Below are 18,055 nucleotides of genomic sequence, written 5' to 3'. Positions count from 1 at the left end.
AGGGTTGCACTTGGCTTCCACCTATAAGGTGCCCCAAGCATACATCTAAGCCCTGCTCTATCTGGAATGTGCTTGCCTTGATAGTGAGGCCTGCACTTCTCAGAGCCTCAAGGTGCCAAGGTGGATCAGGTGATCCTGCCAGGTGGAACCAGAACTGTAGACAGCAATATCATCAAATTAAGCTGCACTAAACGATTCCACCACAGCAAAGACTTTATTGAGGTGGCAGGGGCATTATTCAGTATAAAGGGCATAACAGTGAACTGCTAATGCCCATATGGGGTCCAGAATGCTGATTTTTCTTGTGCTCCAGGGGTCAGACCAATCTGCCAGTACCCTTATGTCAAATCAAAAGTACTGAGATATTTGACTGCCTATCAATTAATTTGTCAGCCCTATGAATTGGGTGTACATCAGTCTTGCTTACTGCATTGAAGCCCCTATAGTCCACACAAAACCTCAGCTTCTTTTTACCACCCTGGGTGTGAGATTTGGAGACTAAGACAACAGGGCTGGCTCAGGGGCTCTCAGATGGTTCAATGATACACAATTCTAGTGTCTTGCTTACTTCAGCTTTGATGCTCTCTTTGACATGATCAACTGCCTGTAGATTTTATTTTTGACAGGTAGGCTGTTCCCAGTGTCTGACCATGGGCCAAGGAGAAGAGCTCAGCATACTGTTGCAGACTTGCCTGCAGTCAGCCTTCTGTTGGGCAGAGAGGGTGTCTAAAAAAACAACTCCTTCCACTGACCCATTTTAAGGGCTGTTAGAGAGGAGGTCAGCGAGAGGTTCCCTCTCTTCCTCCTGATCATCATCTGTGACCATCAGCATGGTCATCTCAACCCTTACATGATAGGGTTCAGGCAGATTACATAAATGTAAATGTTAATTTGATACTTGTATAGCGCACTACTCACCCGCAAGGGTCTCAAGGCGCTTGTACGAATACCGCTGTGGAACTCATCCTGGCTTTCCCTGTGAGGCGTCCACTCCTGGGCACCCCCAAGGTGGAGGCCAGGCATCCTTAGCGTTGTGGGGGCCGTTGTGGAGATTAAGCAAGCTATTGCCCAGAGTTGCAGAGTGGGACTCCATGATTGGAATAGGCACCGAGGCGAGAATTATCAGGTCCGTGGAATTTTTGAGCCCAAGACCCGCCGAGGCGGGAAATTGAACCCTGGTCCCGGGCTAGACCTCTGCATCAGGGTCTGCCGCTCTAATCATTGAGCCACATGGATCCCCTTTTGGGATTTCTGTAACTGCCAAGGTCCACCAAATAGGTGACCTCTCCTTTTCTTTCTAGGATAGGGTAGGCCTGTAGGAAGCTGGCTCTGTATATACTATAACAAAGTGAGGTATAGTGTACACAGAGTCCAGTGGAACCCCAAAGGTAGGCAGAGGTAAAATTAGATAGAACCTTCCTCTCTATTTGTGGTAGTGTGGTCAAGCAGTAAGGCAGTATCAGAGGACAGTGTTAAGCATTTTTTGTACACACTCGGTCAGCAAATGAATTCACACACTCAAAGACTGAACTTCAGACCAATTGTTTTTGTATGAAAATATTCTTTTAGTTATTTTATTTCTGGAACCAAGCATGCCTGGCACAGGTAAGCAGTAAATACTTTACAGTAGTAAATGCTGATTGTAAAACAGTTCAGTTGCAATGGTAAATGTACTATGGTTTGACTTACAGGATTGTTTCAGAGAAATGCAATCACTTGTAAATACAGTACATAGACTTGAATGGGATTTTTAGTAAAATAACAGGTAAGTTACTTTTGGATTACTTTTCTCACTCAGTGCTGTATGTTAAATCGTACAATTTTAAATACTTTTTCCACACTTCAGGAAAAAGTGTCAATGGTATCCTATGGAGGAAAATATGGTTATTAGTTTTTAGGTAAGTAATCGGTCTTTCGAGTTGAGGTTCTGGGGTTAGACTCAGGGGTCCCCCAGGGTCTGTGGTGCACTCCTGTTACACCCTCAGCGGCACTCGGGCGGCCGTGTGCAGAGTGTTGAGGCCCAATGTTATCCAACGGGGAAAGGAGGCCTCCGGTTGGTGGCTGCTGGCAAGCAGGCCACTGGGTTGTGGGAGCAAAGCTCCTGGACTTTAGCTCAGGGCAAATGGGGAAATAAATTAGCACCTAGGGTGCACCCTCAGCAGCACTAAGGTGGCCAGGTACAGGGTGCTGTTTCGAGGTCGGATGCCCTGTTGTTTCCAAAAGAATTGCAGGCAGGGAGACAAAGTACTTCTGGGTGCGACCACCACTTCGAGAGGTAAGTTGGGAAGTTAGGGGTTGGTTAGGCACCGTCGGTTTGGGCATTCAAGGCCGTGGGGCGTCAGGTGCAGGGGTGCCTTTTGGGGACGAATTTTCTTACCAGTTACGGGTCGCGGTTAGGGGGCCCTTCTGGATTTAGGCTGCAGGTGTTGGCTGGAGGATTGAGGTAGGTCAGGGGTCGCCGGATCTCGGTTCAGGATCGCCGGGGTGACGTCCTCGTGGTGTTTGCCCACTCGAGCTCGGACCGTGGACGGCGGGTGCAGAGTGGGGCAGATTCGTGGTCTCCTGCTGCTGCCAGAGGTTACAGTTGAACAAATCCGGTGTTCACGGGAGAAGCCGTCTTTGGAAGTGAAGGCAGGCAGGTCCTCCGTGGTTTTTGAGGTTGCTGGCTGCAGGACACACAAGTATTTTGCAGGTTCGAGGGAGTGACAGGGCGGTAGGGCTTTGGCCAAGTTAGTGGGCGTCTTCCTCTTGTTAGCTGCTGCACGGCTGTTTGGTCCTTCTTCTTCTTTTCTTCTTATTTCCTGTCTGGATCTGAGGAAGCATGGTTCAGGGGTACCCCTAAATACTAGATTTAGGGGCGTTACAGGTAGGTAAAAGGCAGGGACCAATGGGTCCCTTCCCTGTGGTGGGTACACCCCCTATTATGCCATCCTCCAATGGGAGGGGGCATGTGCCTGTCCCTGGTTGGCTGAGTCCCCCCCATCTTCAAGATGGCGTGGACTGAGAGTTGTGCTTCACCTCGCCCCCACCTGAGGAGTGGAGTTGGCAGAGGTGGGCACACCTCACTACCTCACTTTTTTTTCCTGCCGGTTCTCCCGCCCAAAGTGGCAGTCAGTTGCTGAAAGCAGCAATTGGCCTGGGGAAGCTAACAAAGGCGGCAAGTCTTTGAAGCTTCCCCTTCGTGAACCCTGCCCATCCTGGGGGAGGAGGCTTGGCACCTCGTCCCAAGATGTGCATTGTTTCAGGCCCCAGAGAACAGCAGGCTCTCGACCCAGGGGTCCAGAAACATGTCTGGTGGTGGCAGCTGAAAGCAGCCACTCAGACTGGACACTAGTGGTGGGTTAGTTTTCAGGGGGCATCTCTAAGATGCCCTCTGTGTGCATTTTTCATTAAATCCCACACTGACATCAGTGTGGGTTTTAATGTGCTGAGAGTAAAAGTGAATCAGTAGTCTAGCAAAAAGTGTGGGGGGGGGGGGTTACTGCAACAGAAACCCACTTTCCTACAAGGCCCCAGTCCATTTGTCTGGGGGGAGGGCCCGAGGAGCCACAGGTTCCAAAACCCACACCTTCTGCCTTGGTTGGAACTTTGCAGTGCAACCTTTTGGCCATTCCAGAGATTCTGGAGCTGTTTATTGGTCTTAAGGTTTTTGGATGCTTTTTCCATGTACTCAGCCATCCTGGACCGAAGGGCAAGCATATAATCCACAATATCCTGTTTGGGTATTCTGGGATGTCTCTCAAAGCCTTCTTTTACTAGACCCAATGGTCCCCTGACAGGATGACCAAACAGAAGTTCAAAAAAGGAAACCCCTACTCCCTTCTGGGGCACTTCACTGTAGACAAAAAGCAGGTATGGCAGTAAGACATCCCATCTCCTTCCGAGTTTTTCAGGGAGTCCACCAATCAACTTTGATGGTCAAGTTGAATTTCTCAACAAGACCATTTGTTTGTGGGTGATATGGGGTAGTGAGATTATAGTTCACTCCACATTCTGCCCACATGTGTTTTAGGTAGCCTAACATAAAGTTTGTACCTCATGTCTGGTAACATCTTCTATGCAAAAACCCACTCTGGTAAAGATACCAATGAGGGCCCTAGCTATTGCAGTAGCACTGGTCGTTCTTAAGGGGATTGCTTCAGGGTACCTGGTAGTATGATCCACTAAAACCAGTAAGAATCTATCTGTTCCCTTATGCAGTGTGAGGGTCAAGGGGACAGACACCTGTCAATCCCTTCCCTTTCTAGGAGAACCCCAACCACTGGGAGTAGAATTAATGGGGCCTTTGGGTGGCCACCTGTCTTGCCACTCACTTGATGGGTGGCACAGGAGCTACAAAACTCCTTCACCTTCTGGGACATACCTGGCCAGTAGAAGTGGGTGACTAACCTACTCCAAGTTTTGGCCTGGCAAAGATAGCCAGCCAGGGGGTTGTCATGAGCCAATGTGAGGAGAAACTCTCTATACTGCTGAGGCAATACCACTCGACTAGTAGCAGCAGGTTTGGGGTCTCTGGCCTCAGTGTAAAGTTCCTCCTCCCAACAAGGTCTGGAAGAGCCATTGACATCTCCCTTTTCCTGATCAGCAGCTTGCTGTCAAGCTTTCAAGAGTAGGACAGGTAATCTGTCCCTGGCACAGATCTTCTCTAGAGGCCCCCCAGGCTCAAGAGCTCTGCAGTGTAAGGCCAAGATCCCAGGGCTCAGTTCCTTCTGGGGCTGCAGATCTTCCTGAGGAGAGGGGACCTGAGCTTGTGTCTGGTCAGAAGCTGGTTTCCCAGTCTTCTTGCCTTCCCTCTTGGAAGGTTGTGCCATTATTCCAGGCTCCAACTCTTTATTTTGCTCTTGTTTATACATACACCCTTTCAGGTATACCCGGCATAGCTGCATGGGTCTTACTTTCGACCTCATCCCATGCTGCGGACTCCAGATCATTGTCTAGAAGACCTTCTACACAGGATTAGCAGAGGGAACCACTACCATTCTTTGGCCAGTAACCCCTCCTTATTATAAGGACACCACTGCCATGGGATGTACCTAAGCCTGATTATCAGTACTAAGGACTGTGAATGTCTCACCAGTGAGGTATTGCCCTGGTGATACCAGGTTTTCAGTCACCATTGTGATACTTGCACCAGTATCCCTCAGTACTACAATGTTCACCCCATTAATATGTGGCTGTTGTCTGTATTATTCCATGTTAATGGGACAGACAGCCAGGGCAGCTACATCAGACACTAGAGTTGCCCCATGGAGCTCTCTGACACAGTCAGGGTTCACCTGGGATCCTATCTGGAGACTTACCAATGCATTAACTGCTGCTGTACTAGAGGCACTATGTTTGGTGGGACAGCTAGGTTCTCCAGTTAGGTGCCCATTGGTCTTGTAATCAAAGCACCAAACCTTTTTGGGATCCCTGGTACCCACCCTTAAACTGGGTATTGTTTCAGGCTCTACCCTCTTGAACAGGTTTTTGGGGGGTCTTTATAAGACTCTTTTGGTTTTGTCTTTTGCTTAATCACCACCTTTCCCTGAGGAAGGCTTAGCACCCCCTTTCTTTTGGTCACCCCCTTCAGTGATAGCTTTATTCACCCCTGTTTTGACCCAGTGGTCTGCCTTCTTGCCCATCGCTTGAGGAGAAAGTGGACCTAGATCTATCAGGTACTGATGTAACTTCTCAGAACACATTTACTTAACAGATGCTCTTTCATAATTAAATTATAAAGCCCATCGTAATCATGCACATTGCTAACTTCCAACCAACCAAATTTTGTCTCCGCTGAAAAATCTACAAAATATACCCAGCTCTGGGTTTTCTGAGTCTCCCCAAACCTGATCCTGTATTCCTCAGTGGTGAGACCAAAGCTCTCAACCAGGGTGTCCTTCATGAGGTCATAGCTCTCAGCATCCCCCTAATTTAGTGTCAGGAGCCTATCCCACATTTTCCTGCGAACAGCTTCCATAGAAGAGAGCTCCACTACTTCTTGTTGAGCTGCCTTACTTTACGAGCCCCCTCAAAGGATGTTAACCATATGGTAAGATCATCACCCTCCAAGTATTTTGGGACAATCCGTTTGCAGATTTTAGGGTTGAAAGCGTCATCCCTATTTATGATTTTGCTACCACTCAGCTCTTTCCTTTTGTATAGCCATGAGTTCAGACTCTAATGATATCCTTTAGGCTTCTGAAAGGCTGCGTTTAGCCCGATTTCCATTTTAAATTTGTATTCTTTTCGTTGTCTGTTTTATTGAGGAAATTGTGGGGGGTGTATTTTAACTGTGTGAATTTGGCCCTCTGACTATCTCTGTGTGAGATTTGAATTTCGTCACCCAGCAGTTTACGGCCACTCACCGGGGTTCTTGTTACTAGGGCGCAGCACGAGCCTTGTGTCACGGGCTGCTCCTCTGGGGGATTATTAGTACCACAGCGGCCATCTTGAAGGCGACACACGTTTTTCGCGGTCAGCGCTCTAGATGTTGCACGCTGAATTCCGGACCCAGCCACGCCCTTTAAGTAGTGGGCCTGACAGGAAGCACAGCGGACGAGCGCAGCGGGCGCACCGAAGGCGCGCCTAAGGCAAGCCCGTCTGCGCCCGTCAGCGCGCAGTCAGGGCCCAGGGCACGTCACTCTGTCCCACTTGTCTTAGAGTCCTTTTCCCCCATTACCTTCTCGGCAGAGCGGCTGAAATCCCTGCAACCCCCTCTGTGTCCAACTCATAAAGTCTGTCCCAATGTTCCCTCCAGAGACTTCTCCTGGGGTGATTGTGCGTTTCACTTCACGCCTGAGCTTAGACCGATTGGTTTGGCTGACGGCTCTTCAAGTTCTGGAACCATTAGCGCCTGCCTTATTAATGTAAGATCTGTGAAGAAGCACTGCGTTGATGTGCTCGATCTGGTTACGGACAATAAACTGGACATCTTGTTCGTGACAGAGACCTGGCTAGATGACTTCTCTAATCCTATAGTGGCCATGGCTACACCCGCGGGATTCAAAGTTCACCGGGTTGATCGTTGTTCTGGCAGAGGTGGAGGCCTGGCCATCTGGTATAGGGACAACTGGACCTTTAGGAGCAAAATCTCTACTCTTTGGGGCGAATGTGAAGCCTTGAATTTTAGTCTCCAACTATCGGCCCAATTCACTCTGGGTGGCTCTCTGATCTATCGGCCCCCTGGTTCAGCTGGGAATTTCTTAGCGTCCTGTTGTGAGGCCTTAGCAGAGCGGGCCCTGAGGTTCTCGAAGTTTGTACTCCTTGGGGATGTTAATATCCACCTTGATTGTAGCGAGGAGGCGGACTCCGTGGCATTTTTAGACTCCCTTCATCTTGTGAATCTCTCCCAAAGGGTCATGTTCCCAACTCATCAGGGTGGCCACACTCTGGACATAATTTGAACTAATTTCCCCACATTAGTTATGAAGCCGGGTCCAGTGGCGTGGTCAGATCACTTTCCCATCTTTTTCTCTTGGGCTTTGCAAAAATCATTGAGGCAGTCCAACTGCAAACGCCCGCCCATCTCCAGGAAGGTAGATCTTATTCAGCTCAGCCTTGCGCTTGATGCCTCACGGCCTACTTTCGGGACAGGCTTGGAGGAGAATGTCACCCAATTTGCTGATTGGATTGCAGGTTCAGTTGCTTCGGTGTCGGCAGCAGGTCTGCCTAGGCTGAGAAGAGATGCCCCTTCTAAGCCATGGTTCACTCCCACGCTGCGGAATCTGAAGCACGTCTGCAAAGTTGCGGAGAGGACCTGGCGCTCCTGTGGATATCAGCACCGTGATAAAGAGATTCTTAGATCTAAACAAAAACTTTACTATGGAGCGATAGGGGAGGCCGAGGGTCTGTATTACGCAGCCCGTATTGAACGCGCTAATAACAACTCTAAAGAGATCTTTGCCATAGTGCAGAGTTTCCTAGCCCCTATCGCCCAGGTGGCGGTAGCCCCTGCCTCGGAAGCCTGGTGTAATACCTTGGAATCTTTTTTTAGGGATAAAATAATCAGCATCCAGGAGACATTTCGGTCCTCGGTGAGGTCTGGTAGCCCTGAGCAGGCGCCTCTTCTGCCTAGGGCACCTCCGATCTCCAGCCTCTCTGATTTTAGTCCCATTGATCTGACAGGTTCTCTTAGAATTCTTAAAGCCCTCAAGTCTGGCTCGCCTAACGACCCGTGCGTGGCTAGACTACTCTCCGATGTGGCTGACACCACCAACTTAGAGGTGAATCTCCTCGTTAACCAATCATTACGGGAAGCGTATGTGCCTATGGCATGGAAACACGCTTTTATTCTGCCGCTACTTAAAAAGCCATCCCTTGATCCTTTGCTCCCAGAAAACTATCGTCCCATCTCGCTTTTGCCTAGTTTGGCCAAAGTATGTGAGAAGGCGGACACGTTCCAACTGACTAACTTCGTGGAGGGAGCAGGTGTGCTTCACCCGGCGCAATCTGGATTCCGTGCCTCTTACAGTACCGAATCCGCACTGTTAGAGGTTTCGGAGTCGATCCGGGAGTGCCTGGATGCCGGCGGGAGAGCAGCATTGATATTGCTAGATCTCTCGGCGGCGTTCGACACGGTGCCATGCTCCTTGTCCGCCTCCTGGATATTGGAGTATCTGGGAGGGCGCTGCTTTGGATCAGCTCCTTTTTGGAGGGAAGGATGCAGCAGGTCTGGCTCCCTCCGTGTAACTCGGTCCCCTTGAGGGTTACCACGGGGGTACCACAGGGGTTGTCACTTAGCCCTCTGCTATTTAACATCTATGTGACTCCGCTGATTTTTCTGGCGGAGTCACTGGGGGCTAAAGTGATGGCCTATGCTGATGACACCCAGCTGCTGTTCACTTGGAGTAAGCAAGACGACTCGGTGGCTAGACCTCATCAGTGTCTGTCCTCGGTCTTTCAGTGGTTGGCTAATGCACAGCTGAAATGTAACGAGGCAAAATCGGAGGTCCTGCTGTTTGGCTCATTTTCTCCTGAGTTCAGAGCAAGACTCTGGCCCTCGGGCTTTCCATGTCCCCCCCAGATTAATGGGGCCGTAAAAAATCTCGGCGTCTGGTTTGACGAGAACTTGAACTTTGCATCGCATGTAAAAAAAATGGCCGGCACATGCTTTGGGCTGATGAAGAGTTTGAAGAAGTTTCTCCCCTTGCTGCCATATAAGGCCAGAGAGACGGTGGTGCGCGCACTGGTTCTCTCCCGCCTGGATTACGCGAATGCCCTCCTGCCGGCAAGCCCGGGCTACCTTGTAAAGAAATTGCAAGTGGTCCAAAATTTGGCCGCCAGACTTCTAGGGGGGCTGTCCTCCAGGCATAGTGTACGGGCGCAGCTTCGGTCACTTCATTGGCTTCCCGTTGAAACACGACTGAAATTTAAAATGCTGTCAATTGTGCAACAGGCCCTCTATGGATTAGGCCCCTCTTATTTGCAGGACAGATTCACCTACTACATTCCTAGGAGACAGCTGAGGTCGTCCTCACTGCTGCTGATGCAGGTGCCCAAATTTAAGCGTCAACGGTTGGGGGGCAACTCCTTTGCCCGTAGAGCCTGCCTTGCCTGGAATTCGCTTCCCCTGACTTTGAGGGCCATCTCTGATCCTCTTTTGTTCAGGAAGTCTTTGAAGACTCTGCTGTTTTAATGGACATCTGTGTTTTTGGGCCGCCTTTCTGTTGCTAGCGCCGGGACACTTCCGAGTAGCTGTGCGCTGAATAAATTAAAATAACATAACATAACATAACATAGGCTTGTTTCTGAAGATCAGCATCTTCAGTGTCTCTCTCTTCTGGGACACTACTAGGAGTGCTTCCAGTGGAGTTGCTTTCTGAAGAGGAAATGGTGGAGTCAGTGTCAACATCAACTACTTTTAGGTTCTCATCTTGCCCAATGTGGGATCCTTTACTTACCGGAGGCCTGTCATTTTCTGCCCACAACTGCTGCAAATGGGCTTTTGTCTAGGACCCATGGCGAGTTTCCATAATTTGCAGAGCTTCTTAAGTTGGGGCAACCTAAGGTGCTGATAGGGTACCAGGTTGAGCTCCAGGGAATGACCTGCCTCAGACACAGTTTTAAAGTATCTGGGATCTTTTGAAGGACTTACAAAAACTGCTAAGTATTTTCTAAAGGCCTAACTGACCTTATGCATTTTAAATTCTAAACAGTTTTACTGTGGAACTTAACACAAAGCCCTAACAGCTAATTGAAAACTATTTAGAAAAAAATCAAAATTGATAAAAAAGTAATTTTAGCTGATGACAATTTTGGATTCCTTTGTGGAATCACCAAGTGGTACAGCAGATGTCAAGTTTGTATCCCACCACTGCACCACCAATGAAAGAAACTGGTTCTTTATATGACATATTAAAATGAGATAAATTGTGAAAATACTTCAGGGATTCCCATATGAGTAGACAGGTGGCTTTTCCAAGGGGCTGTTTTAAGGGGTACTGTGGTCGAGCATCCTCAGGCTTATCACAGAGAAGTGCAAGACATCTAAAAATACACACACTGGTCAATAAATGAGACACAACTCAAGAAGGAGATTCACACCAATTTATAAAAATAGCAGGCATCTTTATATATGTTTAGGCATCAAAGCAAATTGCTATGGTAAGTAAGTTTTTAAATAGGAATTATTTTCAGTTCAAAAAGTCTAAGTGCAAATTGTAAGAAGCTGCAATGTTATCCTATGGGAGGAAAAGTCAAAGCAGCATTCAGGTACAGTACAATGACTTACGGGACCAATCTCCAGGAGTTAAGGTGAGTGGTGGGAGAGGTCAGAGGCAGCACCAGCAGAACACCACCAGTGACACTACGGCTGCAGGCTCAGGCTGGGAGGCCAGTCAGGCTGAACCAACAGAAGGTTTTAGGCCTCTCAATGCTAGGGGACATAGGGACACCTTTAGGCCTCTTCTCCAGGGCCCAGGGGCGACAGATGCAGAGGTGTCCTTAGGTGTTGGGTTTTTCTTACTGGGAGCAGTCACAGTAGAAGAGGCCCGTGTTTAGAGGCTGCAGACGTCGTTGGAGTTCATTGGGGGCGAAATCACAGTGGACTTGGTCCCTGAGTGACCACTATGACACCAGTGGCCCACTTCAACTTGGGATTGGAGGGACAGGTGCAGTAGTGTCTTCAGTTGTCGGGTTTCTGCGGACATGAAGTCCTCACAGGAGTCTTTGGTTGCCTGCAGGGATGCAGGTCCGCTACTTTTCTGGAGGTCTTGGTTCCTGAGTAAAGTGCTGGCAGGTCTCCCGGGATTTTGGGGACTCAGCAGCTGCAGGACATGTCGACTTTTGGTGCAATTGTTGAAGTCAGCAGGCAGGTCGGCAGGGTGGGCACCAGTTCAGTTGCTGGGTCTTCAGTTCTGGCAGGATGCAACTCTTCACATCCTTCTTAAATTTCAGGTCAGCAGTATCTGTTCTTCTGGTGCCAGGCGCTCCCCTAAATACTGAATTTGGGGGTGTTAAGGGAATATAGGGTAGTAACCAATGAGGTCACTTCCCCCCCTGTATGACCACTTCTTGTGGGAAGTGCGCATAACCCTGTCCCAGAGTTCCTAAGTGTGCCAACACAAAGATGTCCACTTCTGAAAAGTTGTGTCCACCTCAGTTTAGGCCATCTTAGAGGTGTAATAGCCTGGGGGTGGCACGCCTAACTGACTAGTTAATTTTCACATCTGTCCAGGTGCCAAAGGGGCTATGGACAAATGGGGGTCGGCTTTCTTTCCTGGGAGGGGAGCCAAGGCAGCAGAGCTTTGAAGCTTGCCTGCCTAGGAAGGCTAATCAGCAGGTCATCCTGTGGGAGGGGGTGCAACCCCCTCTTACCAGACAGGCTTTTGTTCTGGCTCTCCTGAGAGCAGAAGACTATCATACCAGAGTTTGGTAGGTTTTCAGGAAGCACCTAAAAAGTGCCCTCTGGGTGCAGGTATTTGTAGATCCAAAACTGGAATCAGTTTGGATTTATCAATATGAGATGATATCAAACATCCACATCTTCAGTGAAGCCGTCATGTAGTGGGGGAAATTCGTTTTCACAAGTGTCCACCACATGTTTTAAAATGGCTTCCCTGGTCAAGTGTACTGGCAGTAATATGACTGTCCAGCACAGGGGCAAATCTGCTCATGCAGGTATGCCCTTGCATGAAATATTCAGCACCTTGCCTTAGGGCTGTTAGGTCTGCTGTAGAGGTGACTCACAAATATTACCTGCAGTGGTAGGGGACATGACACATAGGGATGTGTGACATGTCATGTTTTTTGTCTTCACAAAGACACACAGCCAGCAATGGCAGTCTTGAATGTCCTTGGTGAGGGTTCCCCTAGGCTGGCACAAGTTGTGCTGCAGCCCTAGGGACCATCTTTAGTACCTCAGGCCCTAGGTACCAGGGGTACCATTTACTACGAACTTACAGAGGTGCTAAAGGTCTTGTCAGTTGGGGGAAACAATTTTAAAGTTTTGAAAGAGAGATCTAGCACTGGGGATCTGGGCTCTCTGTGTCACTGGAATCAAACTATCCTGGCTGAAGAGGAATGAAACCCTGAAACTGGTACTAGGATGCTTGTTTCCGGTCCAGGGAGGACCTGGGTTGGCAGTTCAGGCTGGACTGTTCCCATGAGGCACAGGGTCAAGACTGATTTGCATATGGCCAGGTCTAAACTGGGGTGGCATGGTGAGCAAAAGAATGATGGATTTAACCCAGATCTCTTGACTGGGGGTGAATCTTTTGATTTGTTCTGCATTCCGTCCATCAATTGTTTGTCTTTTACTTTCTCGCCCTAAGTGCGCCAGGTATGCCCAGACGTGGGTCCTGGGCTCACTGTGCCAGTGGAATCAAGCTATCCTGGCGGAAGAGGGGTGAAACCCCGAAACCGGTTCTAGGATGCTTGTTTCCGGTCCAGGGAGGACCTGGCTTGGCAGTCCGGGCTGGACTGTTCCCATGAGGCACAGGGTCAAGACTGATTTGCATATGGCCAGGTCTTAACTGGGGTGGCACGGTGAGCAAACGAATGATGGATTTAACCCAGATCTTGACTGGGGGTTAATGTTTTGATTTGTTCTGCATTCCGCCCATCATTTGTGTCTCTTTTACTGGGGACCAGGTTAGCAGGAACCCAGTGCATTTCCAGTCGAAATCATATCATTTACTAGGCAAAAAGTGGGGGTGACCATGTCAAAAAGGGGTACTTTCCTGCACACGCACAAAAGGAAAGGGCATGTTGAAGCTTTCTTTTATTCATTTTAGGCTGAGGAACGCCATGCTGCTCGAGCTTTAGGTTGTTTAGAGTAACCAAATTAATTCAGTATTGTTTGGCATCATGAAGGCTTGAAATAGCTGAGCTTAGGTGTAAGGTTTTCTTGAACAGGAGGTCCCAAAATATATCTTTCCCAGTGCTTCAAAAATGTATAAGATGACAAAGGGACATGTAACCAGACACACCACACAATGGCACTCAGAACACATCGGCATGTATAGTTTTGTAACTGCGTTTGCATAGTGCTTCATACACCGATGTAAGAAGTTGAAGATGGTACACAAATTGGACCAACAATATGGGCATGGCACACAAATTTGACTTCTAAAAACATGGTCATGTCACACTTAAAGCCCTCTGAGAACATGGTCATGGCACATTATAGCATAATGATTTTTACTGGTGCTGTGAAGGCTCATCCTAAAGTAGCAATGAGGAGTAAAGTTTCTGCTGCTTAGCTCAATGTTCACATATTTGTATTTTATGTAGATAGCTTAGTGGGAAAATTTTATAGTTTGTCATTCAAAAGTTACAATCCTAATGTATCTTATTGAACTATGAATGAGCATCAAAGAGCTGCATGCAAACTGCAAGGCACAGGTTTAGAACCTTATTGTGTTTGTCTCTCAACCTTTCCTTATGCTGAGGTTGCCAATAAGAGCTCATTGGGGTAATGGTAAAATCTTATTAGTATAGACAACCCCAAAAACACTGTGTTATGTTTTAAGCTGTTGTCTTAGTGTTAGACCTGGTACCATTGGCGTGAGTCTCCCTTCCATTTTTCACTGATTGCCTCCTCCGTTTTTGATATGTTTTACTGGTTTAGATGCTTTGGGCACTGTGCCACTGCTATTAAGTGCCACAGTGCAAGTGTTCTCTATTGTAAATTAATGTATTTATTAGTGACTCCATGATTGGACTATTTGATTTACTTGTCAGACCATAGTATAGTGCACCATGTGTGCCCAGGGCCTGTAAATGAAATGCTGCTGGTGGGCTTGCAGCACTGATTGTGCCACCCACAAACACAGCTTGTAAAGTGTGTCTCTGGCCTGCCATTGCATGTCGACTTGGTTAGTGCACCCACTTGCCAGTCCCTAAACCTTCCCTTTTCTACATATCAGACACCCCTAAGGTAGGCCCTAGGGCAGGGTGCATTGTATGTAAAAGGTAGGTCATGCCCTGATGTGTGTGGCATGACCCGATAGTGAATTACATCCTATTTTGTTTTTCACTATTGCAAGGCTACCTGTCCCCATAGGCCAGAATGGGCAGTTTGATTATAACATCTTACAATCCTAACTGACCCAGGGAACATGGTAGAAATTTAAGTTTAGCATGCCTGAACTCAGAATGATAAAATAAATCTTTTAGTACAGTTGGTTTTAACATTCTGTGTTTGAAAATACCACTTTTAGAAAGTAGGTATTTTCTTGCCTAACCATCCAGCCTGCCTCTGCTAGCTTGTGTATTGCATGTCTGGTTTTGTGAGTGACAGGGGCTGGGGGGCTCCAGGAGACAGGGTGAGTCAGCAGTAGGCTGAATAGGCCCATCTGTATGAGGAGTGGTGAGAGGAGTAGCACCTGGGCCTGAATAGGGCTGTGCCTGCCTTCCACAATGCTGGCTCCACCTCCTGTGGTGCGTCTGATGACCCTAGCCCACACTGACAAAGGAAGAAGGTGTGCACTGGCAGAATGCACCCAAAACACTGGTTTGGACTAGGAACAGGACCCTCTGCCTTCAGAGAACAAAGAGAATAGTAGTATACATATGGATGCCCAGACCCCAAGACTTTAGATCACTTCTGGGAAAACAAGACCAACCTTTGCCAAGGAGGAGAACCAAGGAAGCTGAAGGAGTTTGGACTGCCCCTCTGCCAGTGTGCTGTTTTGCTGGGTTGGCCTGCAGTGGTTTCTTTATTGCCAAAGAAAGGAGAAGGAACTTTTAAGGAACTTCCATCATCTTGCAGAATATTTCTCCAAGGGCTTGAACTTGTGCTTGCCTCCTGCTGAAGTCTCAGGGCTTCAAGACTTCACCACCAGCTCCCCTCTGAATTTCCTTGCTGGGAATTCTGTCTGCAGAAGCCTGCGTGTCGCTGGGAGCTGGAAGCGCGACTCAACGAGAAGAAGCGTATCGCAGTCGCAGCTGTGCCGTCGCATTGCCGGAGAAGCCTGTCACCGCCACAGAGGCCGCCGCCGCATCACCAGAGAAGCGTGTCTTCGCCGCAGTTGCTTGTCGTCGCATCACCGGAGAAGCGTGTCGCCACGGCAAGGGTCACCGTTGCATCACCGGAGAAGCATGTCGCAGGGCCTGTCATGGCTCAGATGTTGTCGAGTCGCAGTCGGGCGTGCACTCATCATCTTCACGTCGTCGCATCAAGGGCGCCATCTTATCGCATCCCACCGGATTGTCGCATCGCATTGAGGTGCCATCTTGCCGCATCGTACTCGGAACGAAGTACGAGAATCAACGCATCACCTCCTCTCCGGTAAGGAACAAGATGCATCCCCTACTTTGCACAAGCATTGAGGAGCGACGCATCACCTCCACCGAAGCAAGGGGGAGAATCACCCTCCCTGGGAACCTTTTGTTTTTTTTGCGTTACGCATCCAGGTACTTTTGTGAGAAACGTGTCGCATTTATCATCAACTTGACTAAGTTACTTCTACCATCTTTAAGTCTATTTTGAGTACAGTATTGTGGATGTTTGGCGATTGTGGTCTTGTGTTAACTCTGTATAAAGAATACTTATTTTTATACAACCTGTGTGGTGTCCATTTGTAGTGTTTTCACTTTGTTACTGTATGTGTTCACAAATGCTTTACACACTGCCTCTGAGATAAGCCTGTCTGCTCGTGCCAAGCTACCAAGGGGGTGAGAAGGTGTTATCCAGGAGTGTAATCCCCTTTCCCTGACTAGAAGCAAGGGTCGCTATTTGGTCAAAGGTACCTACCTCTGTCAACTAGAGACCCCCAGTTCTAACATTGGTGGTCAGCAGTGTTGATTCTGGACTTGCATTTGTGACTCATCTACAGTAATTCGTGTACACTATTAGTGAGTGCAGACCAAATGCAACCACATACTTTTTGGGTAGAATTTCTTTCCTTGGACTGTTATTTTCTCTGAGAACTGCCAATTCTTACTGCCATGAGCAGACCAGCATCTGTTGCATCTATAGATCTAGATTTTGAGGAAGAGAGGTTGGAAACCTACACTGTGAAACAGCTGACGCACTTCTGCAAAAAATTTAAAGTTGCTGCCTGTAACAAGGGGAAGCAGACTGAGGGTAATCCCGGCATGACCCCAGAAGTGACCGACACCCTCTCCCCTCTTCTTTTTCACCAGCAAGCGGAGTGGACCCAATCGTGATTACAGTTCCCCTTCACGGGTGAGGAAAAAGGGCCCCGTTGCTTTAAATGGGAAGGACTGTCACTAAGCCACGCCCCTAGCGATGACGACGAGGAGGTTTGGCCAGAAAAACCCGGAAGAACGCTACCGCAGGTATGTGTGGACACCGGAGGAGGAGAACGAGACGACGAAGCAGAGACAGGCGGGGAAGAGGAGAGAAACGAGGAAGCAGTGAAAGCCGGAGGAGCGAAGGAGGAAGGGAAGCAGACGAAGTCACGAGGAGGAGCAGACTACGAACAACGAGAGCCAGGAGGCCACCGATACCGTGAGCCGCCCAGCCACGTTCCCGGAAGAGCGTGGCTCTCGCAGGTACGCGAACGTTTTACGGACTGGGTGCGAAAGAAAGGGAGGTCGTCTATAGACACTTAGTGGATCCTCTTACTACTTGTGTGCTTTTTGGTATCCCGGTAATCCCCCCCCCCCCCCCCCCCCCCCGAGCACCAGCTCTCACTATATTGCTGTGCTGTGCACCGATTGGTCCCTCACTTCCTTCCCTCACGATATCAGTCTGAAAACAGAACACTCATACGTGCAATCCTTTTTTTTTGTGTTTCCTTGTCACCCTGCACTACCCCGCCTCCCGTGGACCGATTCACCCCGAACTGGACCGAACATGGGGCAGAAGGAGAGCGACAGGAAAGAGGGGCTCTCAAGAGACTGCTACAGAGACACCGTTACCTTATTACAGAGCAACCCCCACCCGCAAACGTGTACATAGACCAATAAAATCAGTGGTTACTCCACTTCGTTCTCCAGTGTTCCCTTCAAGCCCACACTACCCAAGGCATTGCTGTGAGAAAGTGGCTGTGTATATACTGTTCCCAAATATGTACAGGGTGTACAGAGTCCACAGTCCCCAGAGGCTTGGCAGAGGCTAAAGTTAGATATAACCTTACTCTCTAAAGTGGTAGCTTGGTCGAGCAGTAAGGCAGTATCAGAGGACAGTGTAAAGCATTTGTTGTACACACTCAGTCAGCAAATGGTCTCACACACTCAATAACTGAACTCTAGGCCAATGGTTTATATATAAAAAAAATATATGCTTGTTTTATTTTAGGACCAACAATAGGTATTAAAATATACTTTCTAAGAATGAAAGGCTTTATATAAATACTTTTGCAATATGCAGTTGACTTTTGTAAACAGTTACAAGTGGTTGCAATAGGCAACAATTTTAAACGCAATAATGCATTGAGCTCAATGGAAGTTTCAAGTTATTTGCAACAGATTACTTTTAGATTACTTTTGGAATTCCTGGAATGGATCCTAGATTCAGTCCTGGGTCAGTACTTAGAATCAAGTGATAAAAGTCGACTTAATTACTGTGATGATTTTAAACAATATTTAGCTATTTTAAAAGTTGACACTTAGAAAATATTTCGTAGAAAACAGTCAATGATTCCCTATGGAAGAAAATTCAAGT

This window comes from Triturus cristatus, chromosome 8 (assembly GCF_964204655.1).
Source record: "Triturus cristatus chromosome 8, aTriCri1.1, whole genome shotgun sequence".
In the NCBI taxonomy this organism is placed as follows: Eukaryota; Metazoa; Chordata; class Amphibia; order Caudata; family Salamandridae; genus Triturus; species Triturus cristatus.
Note: the sequence above shows the minus strand (reverse complement) of the source record.